Source organism: Carcharhinus amblyrhynchos, chromosome 8, assembly GCF_965287045.1.
Source record: "Carcharhinus amblyrhynchos chromosome 8, sCarAmb.v2.hapA, whole genome shotgun sequence".
In the NCBI taxonomy this organism is placed as follows: Eukaryota; Metazoa; Chordata; class Chondrichthyes; order Carcharhiniformes; family Carcharhinidae; genus Carcharhinus; species Carcharhinus amblyrhynchos.
The window spans coordinates 52,444,251-52,465,899 of record NC_137331.1 but is presented as its reverse complement, the minus strand read 5'-3'; the positions used below and the strand labels follow the sequence as shown (position 1 = coordinate 52,465,899).

At 41.8% G+C, this 21,649-nt stretch overlaps 1 protein-coding gene and 1 pseudogene across 1 annotated transcript in view; one reads left to right on the top strand and one right to left on the bottom strand.

Annotated features, from left to right (window-relative positions):
• LOC145346600 (hepatocyte nuclear factor 4-gamma-like) overlaps window positions 1–21,649 on the top strand; it is a 141,696-nt gene that overhangs the window by 41,646 nt on the left and 78,401 nt on the right. The window lies entirely within an intron of this gene.
• Window positions 10,579–10,697, bottom strand: LOC145347139 (5S ribosomal RNA; annotated as a pseudogene).

Genomic DNA, 21,649 nt, shown 5'->3' with positions numbered 1-21,649 from the left:
CCAATCAACCTAACCTGCACATCTTTGGACTGTGGGAGGAAACCAGAGTATCCAGAGGAAACCCACGCAGACATGAAGAGAATGTGCAAACTCCACACAGACAGTGTGACCCCAGTCAGGTCCCTGGAGCTGTGAAGCAGTAGTGCTAACCACTGTGCTACCGTGCCGCCCAACAACTTCCCAACTTTTCATGACTTTCCAAAAACAATCCCACCCAAGCCCTATTCCTGTAACCCCACGTATTTATCCCACTTAGCCCCCAAACCATTGTCAATGGTTGGACAATGGAGCTGGGGAAGAGGAGGAAGGCCTAAAAGACTTGTTAATTAGGACTAATATGGAGGGAAAACAAATTGGCAGCAGGTAAATGGCCAAGGTGAGGACAGGAGACTGACTGGCTGCAGAGTGATAAGAAAAGGCGGGAGCAGTGAGATCGAAGGAAAGAATGGAGGTTTGAGGAATGGGAATAGGAAGAAAGATTTAAGATGGTGGGTAACAAAAGGAATGAATGCAAGTTGGGCGGTGGCAATGGTCGGAAAGTGTTGGTGTCAGGTTGAAAGACAATTGGACAAGAAATGGGACTGGATGTTGACAAGGCCAACGGCCAAGGAATCTTGAAGATGAGAATGGTGATAGCAGCACCGATGGTAGAGTTATGACAAATTAGCACTTACAATGAGATATGCAGTTTAAATATTTTCATTGGCAGTTTGAATTACAATTGTTGAGATAAAAGCATTGCTACTTAGCATTACCAAGAAATCATGAAGAGAGAAGTTGGTAGAAGCCACATTTAAGGAGCCAAAACAAAGTGCAATCTGAAGGTGAAGTGGGATTTTAATTTGGTCAAGGTGCATGGCATCACTTAGTACCCATTTTCAAGTTACGTGTTCTATCTCAATTTTACGTGATAATATAACATTATTGTGCATTTATTGTTGAATAGTAAAATTGGAGAACGGAGGATAAACTGCAGTGAAATATTGCAGCTTCTCTGCAGTACAGGCTGGGGAGCTGGGAGATATAAAATTAAAATGTTACAGCACTGCCAACCACTGGCAGGAGGGTGTCATTACAGTGTGACATGTTTGTATACACAGTTTCTATTTTAAATTTAAATATAGGAATTTATAAGGGTAAAAAGTTACACAAACTATAAAACTTGACAACAGAAATTAAGGTTATGCAGATGGGAAGTGTGATGTATTAAATTTGTATATTCAACTTTATATTATTTTGGATGCAGTTTCCTAAGTAACAACATTCTTTAATAACTTTAAGCGGGGAATCATACAATGTTGGGATTCTCCCAAAACAAAACTAAGTCCGCAACAGTCACGAAAAGGTTCCAAGGGGCATCAGCCCTGCCCCTGGTCTTGCCCGGGGTGGGGGGGGGGGAGGTAGAACTCAAGGGCCTCTGTCCTCACCAGCGGGGTGAAGACGTCTATACCCCATTAGTGGGAAGCAGTTATAAATCCCACTGGAGTGACCCACTCCCGGCGGGGGGACGGAGACGCTAGCAGGCCCAGAGAATACTGTCTTAGGCCCGCCATGTCAATTTCCGTGACATTTCTATGTGATAATCAGCTCCGTGCTGATTTCTGGATGCTGGTCATGAACGTCATGAACTTGAGCAACGCAGTGGGCTGAGAGAATCCCAGATTGTGTAGTTGTGTACTGATGGAAATTGAGCCTAGTTGATTCACGTCATCTTGTATTTCCCTATATTAAATTTAATTCCCCCACATATTGGCCCATTTGACACAATGGTTTTGGTCTCCCTAAAGCCAGTCTCATCTACTGTTTCAGTAATGGCTCTATAGACTAGGCTGTCATCTACGAAGAGTATGATCTGGCTTGATATTTCAAAGTGGATGTCGTTTATAAAGATGAGAAACAAATGTGAACCCAGGTACCCTGGGACACACTATTTAAGACTGGTTTCTGGTTTGAGGTTTTCCCATTCACTGTAATGTTTTGCTGTTTGGTAAGAAATATTCTTATTCACTGTTTAGTATTCACGATTAAAAAAGTATTTTTTTCATTTGTGTTTTATTTTACATCACATATCTTAATTAACTGATTACTGGCATAAGGTCACCATCTGTAAAATTATTGGAATTACACATCTGTCTACACTTCCTGTCAACAAAATCTTAACTTCTGTTGTCAAGTTTTAGCAGTCGTGTAACATTTTGCCATTATACATTCTTAAATTCATAATGAAAATTGGGTGTACAAACATGTCACACTAATATAACATGCTTCTTTTGCTCACTCCTTGTTTCCACAAGTGCAATTAAGGACTGGAAAACTTTAATTTCCATTTCCTCTAAAGATTCATTTAAGGAAAATCTGTTGAAATTTTAAAAAAAAATTAATGTTGACCTCCTGTAAATGTTCCCTAGTTGAAGACTACAGAAGGAAAACTTGCCAAGTACCGAGTATAAATTGGTATCCCAAATCCCAGAATTGGTATCCCTGATCCCAGATTTCAACCTTCAGTGTGCAAGTTAAGTCTGGTCTAGTACAAGAACTGCTTACAACCAACTTAGATACAGTTTTCACTTCTGTGTTGGTTGTCAGTCAGAAAAATTGAGCTCAATCTTTTATAAGCATATCACATAGTTCATCTAGAGTGGGTGGATTGTTAAAACCTGTTACAGTAAATGATTAAATTTATTGCTTTATAGGAGTTTTATTGTGTTGTTTACCACCACCTTTTTAAAGCAGCAAATGTTTTATTTTCCCATGATGTATTGGTTTCAACTTCTACTTCTTAGGCTTTTTATTTTGATCACTATTGCACCTGATATAACAGCTTTGGACATCATGCAGTATTCTTCCCAGGGTCACATGCTTATTTTCCTGTTTCAGCTTTTTTTTGAGCTATACAGAACATCATCTTAAATGAGCTGTGCCATTGCAAATTACTGATGTATTTTGGGCACTGCACGTAACATTGGCAATATGAAATAATGAAATGGTGCCAAATGTACTCTGTGATCCTGATTTACACTGATAAAGATTAATCATAAATACTTGATATTATTTGCATGCAAAGTGAAGCACAATCAATAGCAGAGGCACCTGATTACTGTATTTTAAGGAAACTACAAGGAACAGCAGAATTCTAATTGCTTACACTATACCATTTGGTCCACTTATCTATGGCCCACTAAGCAAATGCACCAAATGATGTGGCAATAAACCATAACGATCAGAACGCAACTATGTTTGATCCTGATTGCACGATTTGAGATCTAAAGTAAGGCAGCAGCAATATTGCCCCAGTTGGTCTCAATGTTCCCAGGGAATAGAGAGAAAATCAGCTCTCGCTCCCATTTCCGACTCTTATCTAATGCTGAAGTAATGCATTTGGGTAGAATGTGGGTATGGTGGCCACGGACTTGCTAATGATGCCTCCCCTTCCGTTGAATGGTGAACTAACCCACTGTCACTCACTGAGAGAAACCTGATGAATAAGTACTTGTTTGAGATATCATGGGGCTGCATATGACCACGAATGTGTACTTTTATGTGAGTCAGTGCCTTGAAGGCAGGAGGAGAGACAATTGATAAGAACAAAGGCATAGCATAGAGGAAAAACCAGACTATTTGTTGGAGCAGGCCTAACCTTAATTTCTGCTTTGGAGAACAATTCTTGGAATTTAAAGGTGAAGATTCAATTCAGATTTCCTTGGGAGCTCTAGCATTATTCTCTATCATCTGTGTTGAGCGTTCTAGAAACATGAGCTGGTTCATGTTTCTAGAAAGTTCTGGAAGTTTTTCTGAAGTTGCAACATCCAGCCATTCAAATGTGCCAGATTGGGACAGAACTGGCTGACTGATTAACAGCTAGTAACTTACCAGTTCAAACCAGGATACATCCTACAATGAGACAATTTTGAGTGGTTTGCAGAGGTTTTATACCACTTCTTCCAGTCTCTTCTCCAAATAATGTTCTTTTATATCATTTCTGCCTTTACACGATTCAATATCATGGCATGTTATGCATGTTATCAACATTGACACACAGGAGAAATCCAAAACTGTAACGTAAATATGAAAATTGAAAAATAAAGAATGAAAGTCATGCAATCTTTGGTCTTCATGTTATTTTCAAACAATTCTATTTTGCGATTTTTCTCCCCATTTCTGCAATATGATTTTTGGGTACACACACACACACAATTTTCTCTTTGATCATCTTTATCTTCTCCCCATTCTTTCTAGCCACTTTTCTTTTTTTTCTCTCCTTCCTGTCTACAATAAATGGTGAGGAACTATTGAGATATAGTTGAGCTTTTTAAAATGATGCAGGGATGCACTCACTTCAGAAGGTTACGTGGTAAGAATTGGGATGCAGGACTAGCTGACGTGCTTGTAAAATCATTAGGCAAAAGTGTAAATCAGTAACTAGGGTGCTTTGCTTCTCATGGTGAGTCATGAAACCAATTACTTGCATGTGGAAAATATATATTCACTGCAATCCTTCACTAGAGAATTGAATGAAATGCATATTTCCAGTTATTGAATTTGGAGTTAGCTGCAGTTATATGGGGTTATGGGACATCTTGAGCTTGCATGGAAGGCACTGGGGAAGGGGAACAGTTAATAAACTTGATGGATGAGTGGACTTGATGGAGGTTGTTTAATCAGGTGAGGACCAAGGGAACCCTATCATTGTTTTGGGAAGGAAGGGAAGGCGTGATGGCAGAAGTAGAGAAATGGAATGGACACGGCTCAAGGTTTAACAACCAGGATGTGGGGGTGCTGAATGTCAGAAAGCACTGACCTAGTAGAGCTCAAATGGCAGCTCTCAAATACTTTCTCCTACCTCCTCCTAGACCACGAGCCCCAGCACCAAACATCAAGCCATTTTGTTTAGGACTATCAATGAGTTCATCTCTTCTGGAGATCTTTCCTCCATAGCATCCAACCTGACAGGACTCAAACCCAGTCTGTTTCTACCTCTTTTCCCTTTCCCAAGATCCAGGATTTCCCTGGTTGACTCATTCATTTAGCTATCTCCTGCACCATCGAACTGATTTCTTTACATCTAGAGTCTCAATCTTTCCATAACTTCTCCAGTCTCTCCATACCTACATTTATGACTATATATAGGCCTTCCAGCAGTTTTACAATTTCCAGTTTCCTGCTCTTCGACCATCCTGTTGGGAGATTGGATGACTATGTTGAAAATGAGATGGCTGAGTGCTTTTATGTCTTCCTTGAATGGCGGTTCAACCAGTCCCGATCTACCACCACCATTCTCCACCTGGTTGAATTTGTTCTCAGATTGAACAACTTCTCCTTTTCAATTGCACACAGTTTCTCTGAATAAACATGTTGCTGTGGTACCTGATAGACCCCAGCTATATCTGCCTCTTTGTGGAACATTCCATGTGCCTATCAAACTCTGGCGACCTCCGTCACCTCTTTTCCTGCTACACTGATAACTGTGTAAGTGCCATTTACTGTGTTCCAACTGAAATTTATTTATTTAGTAGTCATATGTAGGCTCACTGCGATGAAATTACTGTGAAAATCCCCAGGATGCCACATTCTGGCGCCTGTTCAGAGGGAGAATTTTTGAGGGAGAATTTAGTATGGTCAATGTACCTGACCAGCATGTCTTTCATGTGGGAGGACACCGGAGCACCCGGAGGAAACTCATGCAGACACGGGGAGAATGTGCAGATTCCACACAGACAGCGACCCAAGCCGAGAATCGAACCTGAGTCCCTGGTGCTGTGAGGCAGCAGTGCTAACCACTGTGCCACCACATTGGTACACTTCCAATTTCTATCATTCACTTATCTTCACATGGTTTAGCTCTGACTTTTCCCTTCCTTAACTTCTCTCTCTCTGTTTCTGGGGATAGGCTATCAAAGAATATTTACTATAAGCCCAAAGACTTCCACAGCTAGCTTGACTGCACATCACACCATCCATCCTGAAAGGATGCTTTTCCACTCTCCCGGCTTCTCCACCTCTGCTGCTGCTTTGAACAGTGCGACCTTCCATACCAGTACATATCAGCATGCCTCCTTTTCTCCTCAAATGAGAATTGATGGGACCCTTTACCGTGCCCATTCTATTTCACATACTTCTGCTCTCACCTCTTTCCGCTCCCTCCTTGAACCACGATAGGTTGTCCTCACTTTCTATCCACCAGCTTTTATATTTCATAGATCATTCTGTGTCATTTCAAATTTTGAAATGCGCTCCCCTCATTTTTCAGAATTCCAAAGAGACCATTTCTATCACAATAATCAGACACACTCCTCAGTCAGCCCCAAAACCACCACCTTTCCATTGCATCTTTCCATGCAACAGCTGCACTTTTACCGCCTCCCTTCTAACCATCAAAGGTCCCAAAACACTCCTTCCAGGTGAAACAATGATTTACTTTCTCTTCATTCAATTTTTCTCCCTTGGAGAAGTGCAACATCTCTACCGACGCTGGGAATCCCTGAGCCAAGACCATCCAAAATGGTGGAAAATCAATCAGGAAAGTGCAGAACACCTGGAGTTTCATCGCCACAAGCAAACTGAAGCCAAGCATTGACAGCAAAAGGAGAGTTTAGCAACCCAAGCACACCCCCCCTCACTCCCCCAACCATCGTCTGCCCAACTTGCCGCGGATCAGACTGCGAGAACTCATTAGTGTGGAAGTAAGTCATCCTCAACTCCGTGGGACTACCTAAGAAGAAGAAAATTCAATTTAGCATAGTACTATTGTATGTGCTGCTCATGTGTGGCCTTCTCTGGTTGGAGAGCCTGGTAACGGTCTTGGTGGAACACTTCCATTCAGTTTGGTCACTATGATCAGAGCTTCCTGTCATCTACCATTTTAATTCTCCACTTTGCTCTCACGCTGAACTTCCTGTCCTCAGCCTGCTGCAGTGTTCCAATGATGTTCAAAGTAAGCATGAAGAACCTCAAATTCCAACTGAGCTCTTCAGAGCCTCCTGGACTCAACATTGAGTTCAACAATTTAGACCCTAACGTACTCACCATTTTGTTTGGTTTGTTTTATAATATCTATCAATTTCTCTCATTTTTTTCACTTGGGGATGGCAGCCATTTAGCTTTCTATCATTGATACCTTCTCTGGGCATATTTTTAATTTTTTTATTTTAATTCCTATTACCACCCACATTGATTTTACACCATGAAACCTTTTGTCATTTCATCCCTCCTGGCCTTCACTCCATCATGGACATTCCTTGTTATTCTTCTTCTCCATTTCACTTGCTCAGAACATTGCCAATTTTTCCCAGTTCTATGAAAGGACACAGGGCTGAAACATGAACTCTGCTTTCTTTCCACAGTTACTCTCTGACCTGCTCAGGATTGCCATCGCTTTCTGTTTTGATTTCAGATTTCCAGCATTTGCAGTGTATTGTTTTCGATCAAATTCCCTTTGTTTATCTCTTTAAATAGTGAACAGTAGGGCTGAATTCCAGAAGTGAGATGCAAGTGACTACACTTGACACCAAGGCAGCATTTGATTAAGTGTGGCATTAACAGGCCCAAGTAACATTGAAGTCAATGGGAATCAGGGGAAATCTCTCCACTGGAGACCATAAACGAAGGTGTTTAAAGGAAATAGGTCATCTGATCCCGTTGATGGTTCCCTGGTAGTAGAGGGTGCAAACAATGGGGAATCCAGTTGACAGTGGCAAGTGTCACTAAAAAATATGCCAAGGGGGTGTGGGGGGAGGAGGGGATGGAAAATACCAACCAATAAAACTAATTGTAACTTCTGGAGCAGTGGGACCATCGCACAGCACAGAAGGCAATTTGAGATTTTGCCTACAAACCAGTTGATAGAGACTATATCCTCCAACTACCTTTACGTAAGCCACCTTTATACAGGGAACTCTGCTAAACCAGGAACATTTTTATGGAGCATTTCACTGATCAACACATGATTCTTTCCACAGAATCATTGCCAAAAGGAATTCCAGCTGTAGTCTTCATGACAGTAGGTCCATATTTTCACAAGGTCTCTAGCAAAACCCTCCATTATCAATTGAAAAATTTGCTAATGCCCCAGTTCTGTACCCTATCCATTCTTCCATAATCGTGTATATAACAATCTTTTGACCTTACTATGTTTTAATATAGAAAGATTAAATGTAGTAACAGATATACAGAAGGAAAATATTTCAATCTTTATTACAAATCTTTAGACCATTGTAATTACCTCATTAAAGTCATGTGCCATTTACAATAGGATGTCACAACATCTTCTATTTCTTTTAGATTTCACACTTCTCACCAATCCCTTCTTTTAGCCTTTATACCCATCATCAACCACACGCATCTTTTGGAAAGATTTCTAACCATTGGCAAGCAGGGTCAGCAAGATCTGTGCAACTTTAAAATAGTTAGCCTTTTACCTCTGTGATTCTTATCATCTGATGCCATTAATGTACTTGACCAAGAAACATCAGGTTTCATTAAAGGGGTGCAATGTAGCCCTGACCAGGTAAACTGCCCATCCATTGACTTTCCAAATATAATTGTTTTACCATGCTTTACGTCAAGTTTAATTAAGCCTCTTTCATGGAAGGTTTAATCAACAGATTAGGTAACTCATTAGAGAGTACATCGGTATGTATAAAATGGCTTACTCCAGCTGTTATACACAGAATTGCAGCTCCCTTTAGTGACCTCAATACGTTGCCATCATCAAACCTAAAGCAAATAGTACATTTATATTATTTAACCTTACATTGGTTTTCACTACTTAGTTCATCAAAATAACATTTTAATCAATTTTGCCCTCATACTGATGAAATGCAAGCACTATCCAGCACTGCTCAGTTAAAAAACTCCTTAATTATTCATCACAGGATTATAACATTTTGTGATGTGCACAATTTGATCTAATTTAACATTATTTTCATCTGCTTTCTCAGAATTCTCTTTGTCATTTGTCATTTCAAGGACCCTGTCTCTTCACTTCCAACAGTTAATTGTGTGATGTTCTTTGAGTCACACTTGAGGGATTCATTTGACTGTTCCTTGGGCAGTATTGGAATTTATTTGCCTAATATTGCTGTTCCAATTCAGTCTTCTGCTATAGTAGCCAAATCTGCTAAAGTGTTTTAATTCTTATATTGCCTGTCTTTATTCCTTCCATTGGTGCCTGCACCTAGGCCATTCTGAAATCTGGCAATCCCTAGGACCCCTATTCCTTGTGTCACGTGGTATGTTCCATTTGTTCCATGAAGCTAAAGAGAATAAATGTTTCCTGGAACTTTTCTCAAGGGAGAAGACATCTAATCAATCAGCGTCTCTCTCTCTTGCCATTAACTGAACACCAGTTTAAAGCCAGGAGTCTGTCCACATGATATGCCTGAGCACAATCCAGCAATTGAAACACTAGTTTTGCTTTAGGAATCCCTGAGTTGAATTTTGCCAATCTTTTATATAACCTGTTAAAGTCTATGGAATGATCATCCATTTTCTGATATCTGCGAAAGTCCGGGTTGCTTCACAGGCTTTTAAGATATCATATTTCTTGTAAATTTAAGCCAAGAAATATAACAGAAGGCTTCCAAAATGTCATCACTATTCAACTAATAAGTATTAAGCTCACAATATACTTTATTTTTTGTAGAAAGCAACAACACCAAGGCAATACCTCGTTTCTTCTTTGGTAGGGTTGTAACTCAGTGCCCACTTCATTTTTCCAAATGGTCATACAGTTCAGATAGGATTCTGAAGAGTTGGAACAAGTACAATTACAAGGGATCAAATGGCCTCCTTTTGTGGTATAATTTCTATGATTTTAAAGTCTAGGCAGGATTTTATGGCCTCGCTTGTCCCAAAATTGTAAAATCCCGCCCTAGATTAATGGGCCTTTCCATGGGTCTGCCCCTCACCCGTTCCGATTCCCGTGGTGAGTGGGACAGTAAAATTCCAGCCTCTGTGTTTGCTCTCATAACAATGGACCACTCTTGGCAATATGGTGTTTCTTTTTTTTTACCCAGCACCCATGCTCCATTTAGATGTGTTCCCACTCTTCCTCCCTGCAGTTTCTTCCTAAGCATCAGTGAATGTCTGATTTGCTTGCTAGGGTGTATGGAATTACGGTACAATACAACTTGAACTTCTCCTGTAGAGAAGTGGCTGTTCAGCGTCTCAAGCAAGCACAGTGGTTATTGCTGGGAAGCTCCATGATCTGAGCAAATCAGAGCTGTGATCTATTAGCGAACATAGAATCCCTACAGTGTAGAATGAGGCCATTCGGCCCATTGAGCCTGCACCAACAATAATCCCACCTCTGACCTATTCCCATAATCCCACGTATTTACTTCACTAATCCCTCTAACCTATGCATCCCAGGACACTAAGGGGCAACTTAGCATGACAAATCAACCTAACCCACACAACTTTGGATTGTGGAAGGAAGCCAGAGTACCTGGAGGAAATCCACGCAGACACAGGGGGAAGGTGCAAACTCCACACAGACAGTGACCCGAGCCAGGAATTGAACTCAGGTCCCTGGAGCTGCGAGGCAGCAATGCTAACCACTGTGCCACTGTGCCGCCCCGAAGCCTACTGCACCTAGTATTCCCAGGAAGTCTCCCATCCAAGTACTAACCAGGCCTGAGTCTGCTTAGTTTCCAGGATCAAACTAGATTGGGTGTTCTTAGACTAGTGTAGCTGTAGGCAGATTTAATATCCCCTTTTTCTGCACTGTAGCATTGTGGTAGACACATAACTAATTTGAAAATACAGAAAATATATTAAAATGTATGAAGAATTCCTCTATGGCCTTCAGCACATTTATCTATTCAGCATAGAATTTAATAGTTGAGTTACGAGAACCAATTATGTCCCAGGTAGGAGAGCTAAAATTGGCATTTTTTCCCCAGGGTCGGTGAGTGAAAAATATAAGCTGTGATTCTCAGTCCTGGTTGTAACTCAGTCACTCCGAGAAGGAGATTGCACGTGTGAATATCAGTTAAGAACAGAAACTGGATGGAGATGTGATGTCACCCACAGTAGAATAGCTTATCAGCACTTACCCATATATTAGGAATTGTCATTTTATGGTGAGATATCAGACAGCTCTGAAAGAACCGTATATCAACAAATTAGCAACAGAATGAAGAGGCGAGAGATGAATTTAGCAATTTAAAATTGAAGGTGTGGTTAGCTTAAAATACAGAATTTAATCTTAAAAAGCACAAAATATTTCACAAGTAGAAGTAACCTCAAGGTTAGTATGGATGTGATGGGCTGAATTTTACACCCCACCCTATAAGTGGGATGGTAGACAGATGGGTGTGTAAATTCAGGTATCATGGCAATCCGTAGCCTTCCCAACCTTCTTTATTCTCTCCATGGTGGGGGCAGCCAAGTCACTGGGGCACCAGTTGAGGCCTTTAAGTGGGCAATTAAAAATCTTTTAAGATCATCTGTACACCACCAGTTGGATTTTTCCCATGGCGGTTGATGCATTTATCAGGACACGCTTTCCCCTCCCCTGCCCACCCAACCACTGCCCAATGCATTTCCCCTCCCCATTTGTTTGGATCCCAGCCTCCAACCCCTTCCCAAGGGCCTTCCAGCCTGGCCACAGCAAGACCCCAGATCTACCTTTAAGTCTGGGTACTGTTGGCATCTCCTCTACACACATCCCAAAGGTGTCAACTGCTGCTCACTTGATTGCTCTGCAGATGTGGATTTGGGGCTTCCACTCTGATTATATGTTTTTATAATAATAGAAAGGCACCAATCACACATAAGGGGTTGGGTAAACACAATGTGGGTTCATTTATTATGACTAGGCACATTTAAAAAAAATCCTTCCTGGGATATGAGCATCGCTGGCTGGGCCAGCATTTATTGTCCATCCTTAATTGCCCAAGAACTGAGCTGCTTGCTAGGCCATTTCAAAGGGTGTTTGAAGAATCAACCACATTGCTGTGGCTCTGAAATCACATGTAGGCCAAGCCGGATGCGGGTGGCAGATTTCATTCCCTAAAAGACATTAGTAAGCCTGATGAGTTTTTGCGACAATGGTTTCATGGTCATTGTTAGACTTTTAGTTTTAAATGTTTTATTAAACTTAAATTTCACCATCTGCCATCAGGGGATTCAAACATGGATCTCCAGAGAAAGAACATGCACTTTTTTTGCTCCAGAATATAGAGCTGTAACAAATGTAACTTCAGAGCTTTGCTAGTCCAGTGACAATACCACTAAGCCACCGCCTCTCCAAAAAGAACAGATACATAAAAATGTAAAGCTTGAAGACATAGCAGCAGAGCTTTCTGTGCTGTATCTGCTCACAGGCTAAAGTGAAACTGAGACTGGATCACATGATTCACCTCTATTCTATTGACAGCATGCTGCTCTCCCTCAAAGGCAGATTATTGTAGATTAGGGTGGAAATCTCACCTTAATCTAGTTAAAGGCCTGGCAACAGTTAAATGCCTGTGGTGTGAGCTGGTAAACTCTGTAAAATTCAGTGTGATAAATATGCTTAAATTGTTGGAACAATGTTATTGTAATATTCTGAGCATCTTGGAAGTTCAACATTCTATAAAAAGTAACAAATGCAATGAGCTTCATTGTTTTCATATTTTGAAAACTAAAACGATTTTAAAAAATGATGTGTTCCATGGATATTTTCAAAATATGGGAACAAGCTCAATTGTGTAATTGAGTGGTTATGGTGGTAGTATTTAGGGTATGCAGATGAATACTCATTCATTTTGGAAGAAAGGCAATGTTCTAGCTTCTTAAGGGTTACAATAGAAACTGCTGCTTGTGTGAAGTATATGACAGCACTTTATAGCATTGAGTGGGCAAAACATGAAGCAGAGACTTCCCAGCACAAAATAGATAAGTTATCAATGTTTACTAAAGGAAAATCTAGTGCTTCAGGGCAATAACAATAACTTATATATCCCAGAATCAGCATGTGTGCACAGCCACTCAAGGTTCCAGCCTCTTTGCTGCAAAGATAGTTATTATAATTCCGGTTTTCTCCCACCACTTCTCCAGGGCAGGAAGGAGGTTTCCAAAGGCAGACCAAGATTCTGTGAACCAAAATCTCTGCCTTTCTGTGTGCTGTGAGTGGGATGATATGTCGTGGGACTAAATATTAGCAATCAAATAAGATGTATATTTCGGGAGATGATATAGGATCCCTAACCCACTCTGCTCTTTACTCCAGATGATATTGTACACCACATTGTCAGGATGTTCTATTTGGAATGAAACTTATAAAAAATACTTCTATGGGGTCATAGCATGGAGCCTTGCCCACTGCTAGTGCAGTTGCATAAGACTAACCATTTTGTCAGACTTACACAGTAATTACACAGAAGCTATGTGACATAGTATGAGGGAAGCAATGGCCTAGTGGGATTATCGCTAGACTATTAATCCAGAAACTCAGCGAATGTTCTGGAATTTGAATTCAATAAAAAATGTCTGAAATTAAGAATCTACTGATGACCATGAAACCTTGTCGATTATCGGAAAAACCCTTCTAGTTCACTAATGCCCTTTAGGGAAGGAAATCTGCCATCCTTACATGGTTTTGCCTACATGTGATGCCAGACCTACAGCAATGTGGTTGACTCTCAACTGCCCTCCAAGGGGAACTAGGGATGTGCAATAAAAGCTGGCCAGCTACTGATGCCCATGACCTACAAATGAATAAAAAACATAGGTTACTAATGACGCAATTAGCATAAAAATAACAAGAAAATGATCAGCCCATGAGGTTTACAATTTTTAAGGTGTATTTCTTGCACAGACTTTTCAGAGAATCTTACTGTGCAGAAGGACGCCATTCGGCCTATCAAGTCTGCACCGACCACAGTCCCACCCAGGCCATGTCCCCACAACCGTATGCATTTACCCTAGCTAGTTCCCCTGACACTAAGGGGCAACTTAGTATGGCCAATCCACTTAACCCACACATCTTTAGACTGTGGGAGGAAACCGAGCACCTGGAGGAAACCCAGGCAGACACAGGGAGAACATGCAAACCCCACACAGACTCAAAGCCAGAATTGAACCCTGGTCCCTGGTGCTGTGGGGCAGCAGTGCTAACCACTGTGTCACTGTGCTGCCCATTGGATGAAAGTTGCAGGCCTTCATAATTCAATATAGTATGCAAAGAACAGTTCAAGTAGAATTTGTGACCAGCGCAATGGGAGACTCACAAGCTGATTTATCAGCATTAACATTGTGCAGGCTACTTTTTATAATCACATGCAAAACATGTAGGTGATACCTATACTCTGTTTTGGAAACATTAATTGCAATAAAAGTTGGAAATTTCTGTAAGGTATTTGGAGTCCCTCCTTTTCCTTGTGAGAATGAAGTTGGCTGGTAGAATCCAGTAAAGTTTTACACCTTGCCACACCTTTCTGAGCTGATGTTTAAACAGTGTTCGCTGCTTGTTAGCAACAACATTGGAATTTCAAAATGCAAAGTATGATTGGCAATGATGATGTATGCTCCAGGTATCACCAGGTACGAAGGTCTCGGCAATTAAGAATCATATAACTAAATAAACACATTTGGATATGAGAATTTTATTGCAGTAAGCCTACTGAGACTTCAGCATTGCATTTGTTCCATTATTAACAGAAAGGATTGATTGGATTGGGATTTGTTTTCAAGAGACAGAATATATCTAAATATTTTATTTAGGAACTTGACAATTATTTCATAATTTAAGAAAGGAATTAACATTACTTATATAGATTCAAGTAATAGAAGCAGAGCTAGCCATATGTAATCTGTTTTTCTCCTTCTGTGCTAGTAATGCTGTGTTTGATTAGGCGGGCTTGGCATATTCCCTCATTATCAATTATTAACAATAATCCTGTGGGGGGTTGTGCTTGGGGGTAATGTCAATTACCTGTCGTGGGGTTGCGGTGGGCTTCGACTCTGTTAAGATGGTGGAAGACGTAAGTGTGTTGGGAATGCAGGGGAAGTGACTGTCTGCCATTTTAGCTACATACCTGGCCTGTTCCCACTGGTACATTTCAGGAAATCAAATACAATTGCCCAGAGCCTCTGCCATCTCCCCTCAAAGACTGCTTTCAATAGTTCAACAATTTCAACACTTTTTATTTCACTGCATAGAGAAAAGTTATTTTGCCCCATTGGTCTATATTGGATTTTTCTTTTTCCCAGAAACAATTTTTCTTTTTCACAAAATCATAGAATTGTTAAGGCACAAAAGGAGTTTCACTTCTGGCATAAATTTATAAAGATTAATAACAGCAATATTTTGACTTGATTTGATTTATTATTGTCACATTATTACTATATAGTGAAAAATATTCAGACAAAGCATACCATTCATAGAGAAGGAAATGAGAGAGTGCAGAATGTAGTGTTACAGTCACAGCTAGGGTCTAGAGAAAAATTAACTTAATGCAAGGTAAGTCCATTCAAGAGTATGACAGCAGCAGAGAAGAAGCTGTCGGTTGGTATGTGACCTCAGACTTTTGTATTTTTTCCAGATGAAGAAGGTGGAAGAGAGAATGTCCAGGGTGTGTAGGGTCCTTAATGTTGCTGGCTGCTTTGCCGAGGCAGTAGCGATTGTAGTCAGAGTCAATGGTTTGCATGATGGATTGGGCTATATTCACGACCTTTTGTAATTCCTTGAGGTCTTAAGCAGAGTAAGAGCCATACCAAGCTGTGATACAACCAGAAAGAATGCTTTCTATGGTGTATCTGTAGAAGTTGGTGAGAATCGTAGCTGACATGCCGCACTTCCTTAATCTTCTGAGAAAGTAGAGGTGTAGTGGACTTTCTTAACAGCAGAAATAAGTATTAGAACATCCAAAGGTGCTTCATAGGAGCATTATAAGACAAAACATGACACCAAGCCACCTAAAGTGAAATGAAGTCAGATGACCAAAAGTCTGGTCAAACTGCAGATTTCAAAATGTGTCTTAAAGGAGGAAAATGGGGCAGAGAGTCAGAGAGGAGTATTCCAGAGGATATTCCAGAGCTTGGGGCCTAGGCAATTTAAGGTCACCTGTGATGGAGTAGTTAAAATCAAGTGACCAGAGTAGAGGAGAGCAAATACCTCAGAGACTTGTGGCACTTGAGGAGATTACAGATGTAAGCATGGAAGAGGCCATGGAGTGATTTGAAAATGAGGATGATAGTTTTAAAATCAAGATGTTGCATGACCAGGAGCCAGTGTAAGTCAGCGAGCACATGGGTGATGGGTGAATGGAACTTGCTGCGAGTTAAGATATGTAGGCAGCTGAATTTTAAATAACCTCAAGTTTACAGATGATAACATACGAAAGACTAGCGAAGAGCATGTTGGAATAGTCAAGTTTAGTCTGACGACATGAAGAAAGGTTTCTGTCGCAGATATTCTGAGACAGTAATGAAGTGCAGAAATGTTAAAGACATGTCCCCCTGTCTGCGTGGGTTTTCTTGGCACTCCGGTTTCCCAAAGAAAGGGTTAGGTAGAATGGCTATGCTAAATAGCCGCTGAATGCCAGAAGGTCTAGCTGGGATAAATGCATGGGGTAATGGGAATAGGGCCTGGTGGGGGGACTGTGGTCAGTGCAGGCTTGGTGGGCCGAATGGCCTTCTTCTGCCCTGTAAGATTCTGTGAATCTAAAGAGGTGGAAATGGCAAAGCCAGCCTATTAGGAAATCGGGTTCCTGATCGAAAAATAATCTTACCATTCCAACAGGAACTAAGAGGACAAGATTCTAGCCAATGTGTTCATCTGTGTCAGTTTTCTTGGCACTCCGTCTCTTCAGCCACGTATTTATCAGATGTATCCTCTCATTTCTACTCTGACTAGCACGTGGCACTGGTAGTAATACTGAGATCACTACCTTTGAGGTCCGATTTCTTAACTTTCTTCCTAGCTCCCTGTATTCTGCTTTTAGGACCGCATCCCTTTTTTTAACCTATATCGCTTGTATCAATGTGTACTACAACCACTGGCTGTTCGCCCTCCCCCTTCAGAATGTCCTGCAGCCACTCTGAGACATCCTCGACCCGAGCACCAGGGAGGCAACATACCATCTTGGAATCTCATCTGCAGCCACAGAAACGCCTGTCTATTCTCCTTACAATTGAATCCCCTGTAACTATTGAAATAGCATACTCTTTACCCACCCCCCCCTCCCCCCCAGAGCAGCATCAGCACTGGTGCAACGAGTTTGGGTGCTGCTGCCTTCCCCTGAGAGGTCTTTCCCCTTAACAGTATCCAAAGTGGTATATCTGTTTTATAGGGGAATGATCACAGGAGATTCTTGCACTGCCTACCTCTCTTGCTCTGCCTGGTGGTCACCTATTCTGTTCCTACCTGTGGAGGCTGAGCCTGTGATGTGACCAACTCTCTATACATGCTATCCACAATACTCTCTGACTTGCGGATGCTCCACAGTGTCTCCAGCCACCGCTCCAGCTCTGAAACTCAAGCTTCCAGGAGCTGTAGCTGGAGACACTTCCTGCACACATGCTGACCCAGTGGACTGGAACTATTCCCAACCTGTCACATGGAGCAAGAGGAGCAAACCACCACTTGGAGCTCTCCTGTCATGTCTTACTCCTCTAAATTAAACTTTTGAAAGATGTTTTGTTTCAGATATATACAATTTTCTAGGGCCTTTCTTTCCTGCTCCTTGTTACTACCAAGTATAACCTTTTCAAACTATAAACCACAGAAATTACACAGAAACACTATAATAATGTACAACAACTACAATGCCAAGAGTGAAAACAAAAAACACTTACCAATCAGCACTCTTGCTTGGGATGAGGGTGGGATGCGGCCCCACTTTCCGCTTTCCAGCATGAATCACTCTGAGGCACACTGTGATGCACAGCATGTTGGAGATTCATTCAGATAACTATGCCCAAAAAACAGGCAGGAGATCCTCCCTTTTTCCTGTCGTTGGGCACTTAGTTTTTGTTTGGGAGAATCCTGGCTTTACTATATGGGATCCGCTTTCAAACTCCAGTCTGCAAACTTGTGGTTTGTTTGTGTCAGGCAAAGTAGCTGGCTGCAGTGAATTTGGTTTAATTTTCTTTATACCAGTAGCACATTTTGTATTGCACCATTATGTAATGTGCCATTGCCTGTAAACACTGTGGGGGCATCATTGGCCCTCAAGTATTGTGTTCATTTGCTCTAACATATTATTTGTTAGCCTGCAACAGTATAACAGCTTCACCTACCCTGGCTTCATTCTCATCCTATTGGAAGCCACAAGTAGATATAAAGTGTGTCTCTCAAGGGGCATTGATAGTGATTGCTGCTTCTACCGTCATTGCTTGACAATCCATTACCCAAGTGTTTTAATGATTAAGACAACAACCAGATAGGTTTGGATGTGGCGTCCTGTGCAAGATTAATGAAGGGATCCAGTGATCGTGGAACAAAAATTGTTGAAAATTATTTTTGTTTAGAGCCAGAGCAACAGGGAATGCATTTCAGCATAATTACATTATAATTGTAGATTTGTAAGCACAAAGATTTGCCAGGTCATTTCTGACATTTGTCCATTTAAATGTGTGGAATAACCTAATCATTAAACTGTGAAGAGTGGATCTATAAAACTAAAAGTGGAACCAGACAGATTTACATTGCAGGATCAAACTTAAATTCAGCATTAAATTATGTTTCTCTATGGGTGGAATCTTACGAGAATTTGACAAAGTGTCAGTTCTGGTGAGAAAATGGGAGTGGAACTCTCCAGCTGTACTGGCCAGATTTCTCTCCAGTTCTTTTGACTTTAACTGCCAAATAATGAATGAGTTTGGGGTGCAGTTAGCCCTGTCACTCTGGCGAGATGGGGACTCTTAGGGCTGGGAACTGGCTGCACTGAGATCGGGGCACCATTATTAGAGGCTTTTATTGAAGGCTTTAAAATGGCAAAAGATTATGTCCTCCCTCTTCACCATCACTGAAAAATCTGTGGCCTCCCCCTTACCCTTCCCGATCATCACTGGCATCCACCTCACCTCCGGCAATTATCTCAGCACCAGCCTGTTTCCCCCCAGTCATCCCAACATCGGCCTCTTCCCCCCCTAGAGTCATCCTGACATCAATTCTCTTGCCCTCCGACTATCCCAACATCACCCCCTTCCCCCCGTTCATCCCGACATCGATCCCCTCCCCCGATCATCCCTGTTGGATGAACCTGTTGTAAACCGCGCCAGTGTGACGTCTTAGTAAAGAGGGAGGATCTGGTGATTGGGGGATGGTTAATTATATTTAAATTTATGTAAATGAATGTAAATCAGGTCCTGTCCTATTATGGGCGTGAACCTGATTATATTGCCGGTGAAATTCGGGACTTCCGAGTTTCGCTGGATCTTGAGCTCCTGCTGGCATTCCCATGCACCAAGTGTCCGGACTCATGCTCCTGCCCTGTGTATTGGAGGAAAATGCAAAGATAATATTGAATCTGATTGCCTGAAGCACCACATCATATTTCAAAGACTCTTTTGGAATAACTAAACACTGACAGAAAGACTGAAACATGTGACTCTGTCGCAGTAAATTATCATCTCAAAGCCATCACTGATTTTGATAATTTCCATAAAGCCTAGCGTATGGAAATTAAGATTGGCTTATATTAAATAGAACAAATAAATTTGAAAATGTCACTGCAGAAACACCTAATTTTGTCATAGAATCATAGAATGCCACTGTGCAGAAAGAGGCCATTCGACCCATTGAGTCTGCACCAACCACAATCCCACCAGGCTCTATCCCCATAATCCCATGCATTTACGTAAACTAGTTCCCCTGACACTAAGGGGCAACTTAGCATGGCCAATCCACCTAACCCACACATCTTTGTCCTTTCTCTTCCCAAAGTCACTTATTAGAAATAGTTTGCAGCAATATTTCTTCACAAAGTTAACTCACTGTTACTTCTGTTTTTGGGTAACAGTGAGGAAAGGGTTATGAGATAACTTGGAACCAGCGGTGGTTCTTTTTTTTGACCTCTCATTGTTTCCACTCAGTAATCCCACTTTCCACCTCAGTGGAATTCCCATGTTGGCAGCTGAGAGATTTAACATTGCCTCCTGTTAAATAATTGATAATTGATTTTTACGTGTCAGGAGTTAGTGAGGGGGAAAAGTAAAGGATCAGAGCCTCCCAGCTATGTTAATTTAAGCAGTTTGGAAGTGCTAGGGCCATTTCAACCTTTTTTGTGGTTAAATGAATAAAAAGCCATGAGACCAGGAGTGCGATATGCATCACCTATTGTTTCATCTTACACAAAAAAATGCAACTTAGATGTTTCTGCATACGAATGTTGAAGCTTAATTGTTGTAAATGTTTTAATGTACAAGGCTCCCATTTCACAGCACGGTGGCACAGTGGTTAGCACTGCTGCCTCCCAGCACCAGGGACCTGGGTTTGATTCCTGGCTTGGGTCACTGTCTGTGTAGAGTTTGCACATTCTCCCTGTGTCTGCGTAGGATTCCTCCGGGTGCTCCGATTTCCTCCCAGAGTCCAACGATGTGCAGGTTAGGTGGATTGGCCATGCTCAATTGCTCCTTGGTGTCAGGGGGATAGGGCCTGGGTGGGATTGTAGTTGGCGTACTCTCAATGGGTCAAATGGCCTCCTCCCGCACTGTGGGATTCTATGATGCTATGAATGTTTGTGATGACTAACAAAAATATACCATGGTGAATCAGTGCTAGTTTTAGAAATAGTACTGCCAGCTGAGTTTTCTTAGAATTGTGCAAATAGCTTTGTTTACATTGCTTTATTAAAAAAGGGCGTAATTTTATACTAACAGATCCATTTGCAGGCTGGTGGCTGGTTGATAAGCCACTTGGTTCAGTAACAGGCCTAGCTGCTGCCACCATGTTAATATCAGACGTTTGGGTTTCTGAACCAATCAGAGAGACTGGGATGACTTGCCGAATCTGTTAGGAAGGCGGGAAAGGTGAATTGCATAACACTTTCAGGAGCCAGTCCCCGCACATTAGGGAGAATTTTCTATTCTCAGCACAGAGCAGGCTGAGGAGAGAAAAGCAGCATATGGCTTGCAGGCTGCGCAGCCGAGCTTTATCTCCAGAGAATCCTGCCCCGGGCGCAGAAGAAATCTAGCAGTGTGGCCCACACCGTCATAACGGTGGGGTGGTGCCAGAAAAAGCTGGCAGCCGGGAATCCTGAGCTTGAAAAAGGTGCCTCCGTCTCTGATAGAAAACGCAGGAACACCCTCCCTGCCTCCCCACAAAAGGAAACCTCCCATACATCTCCCCCTCCCCCTCATGGACCTCCCCAGAGGGTCCCCCTGGTGCTTTACAGTGCCAGAGGGCAGTGTCGTGGTACCACGGGGCAATGCCAGAGTGTTGCTGAGCATGTTGCTCTCCTCCCAGGGGCTATACTTATATGGGTGTCCCTGGCAAATTCTCTTCACCTGGCTCCTCTTTTGGCCAGGAGGGAGTTCCAAATGTTTAGTGGGGGAGGGGGGGGTTGATATGTCAAGGAAGTGGTTAAAATATATTAAAAAGAGCTTCCTGACCGTCCTGCCTGGGGAGAATTGGAAAATGTGATCATGCCGGCGAGATTCTCGTTTCCCGAGTCTTGTGGTATTTTCTGCCGCTTCGCCATTCATGCTTGCAGTGAACGCT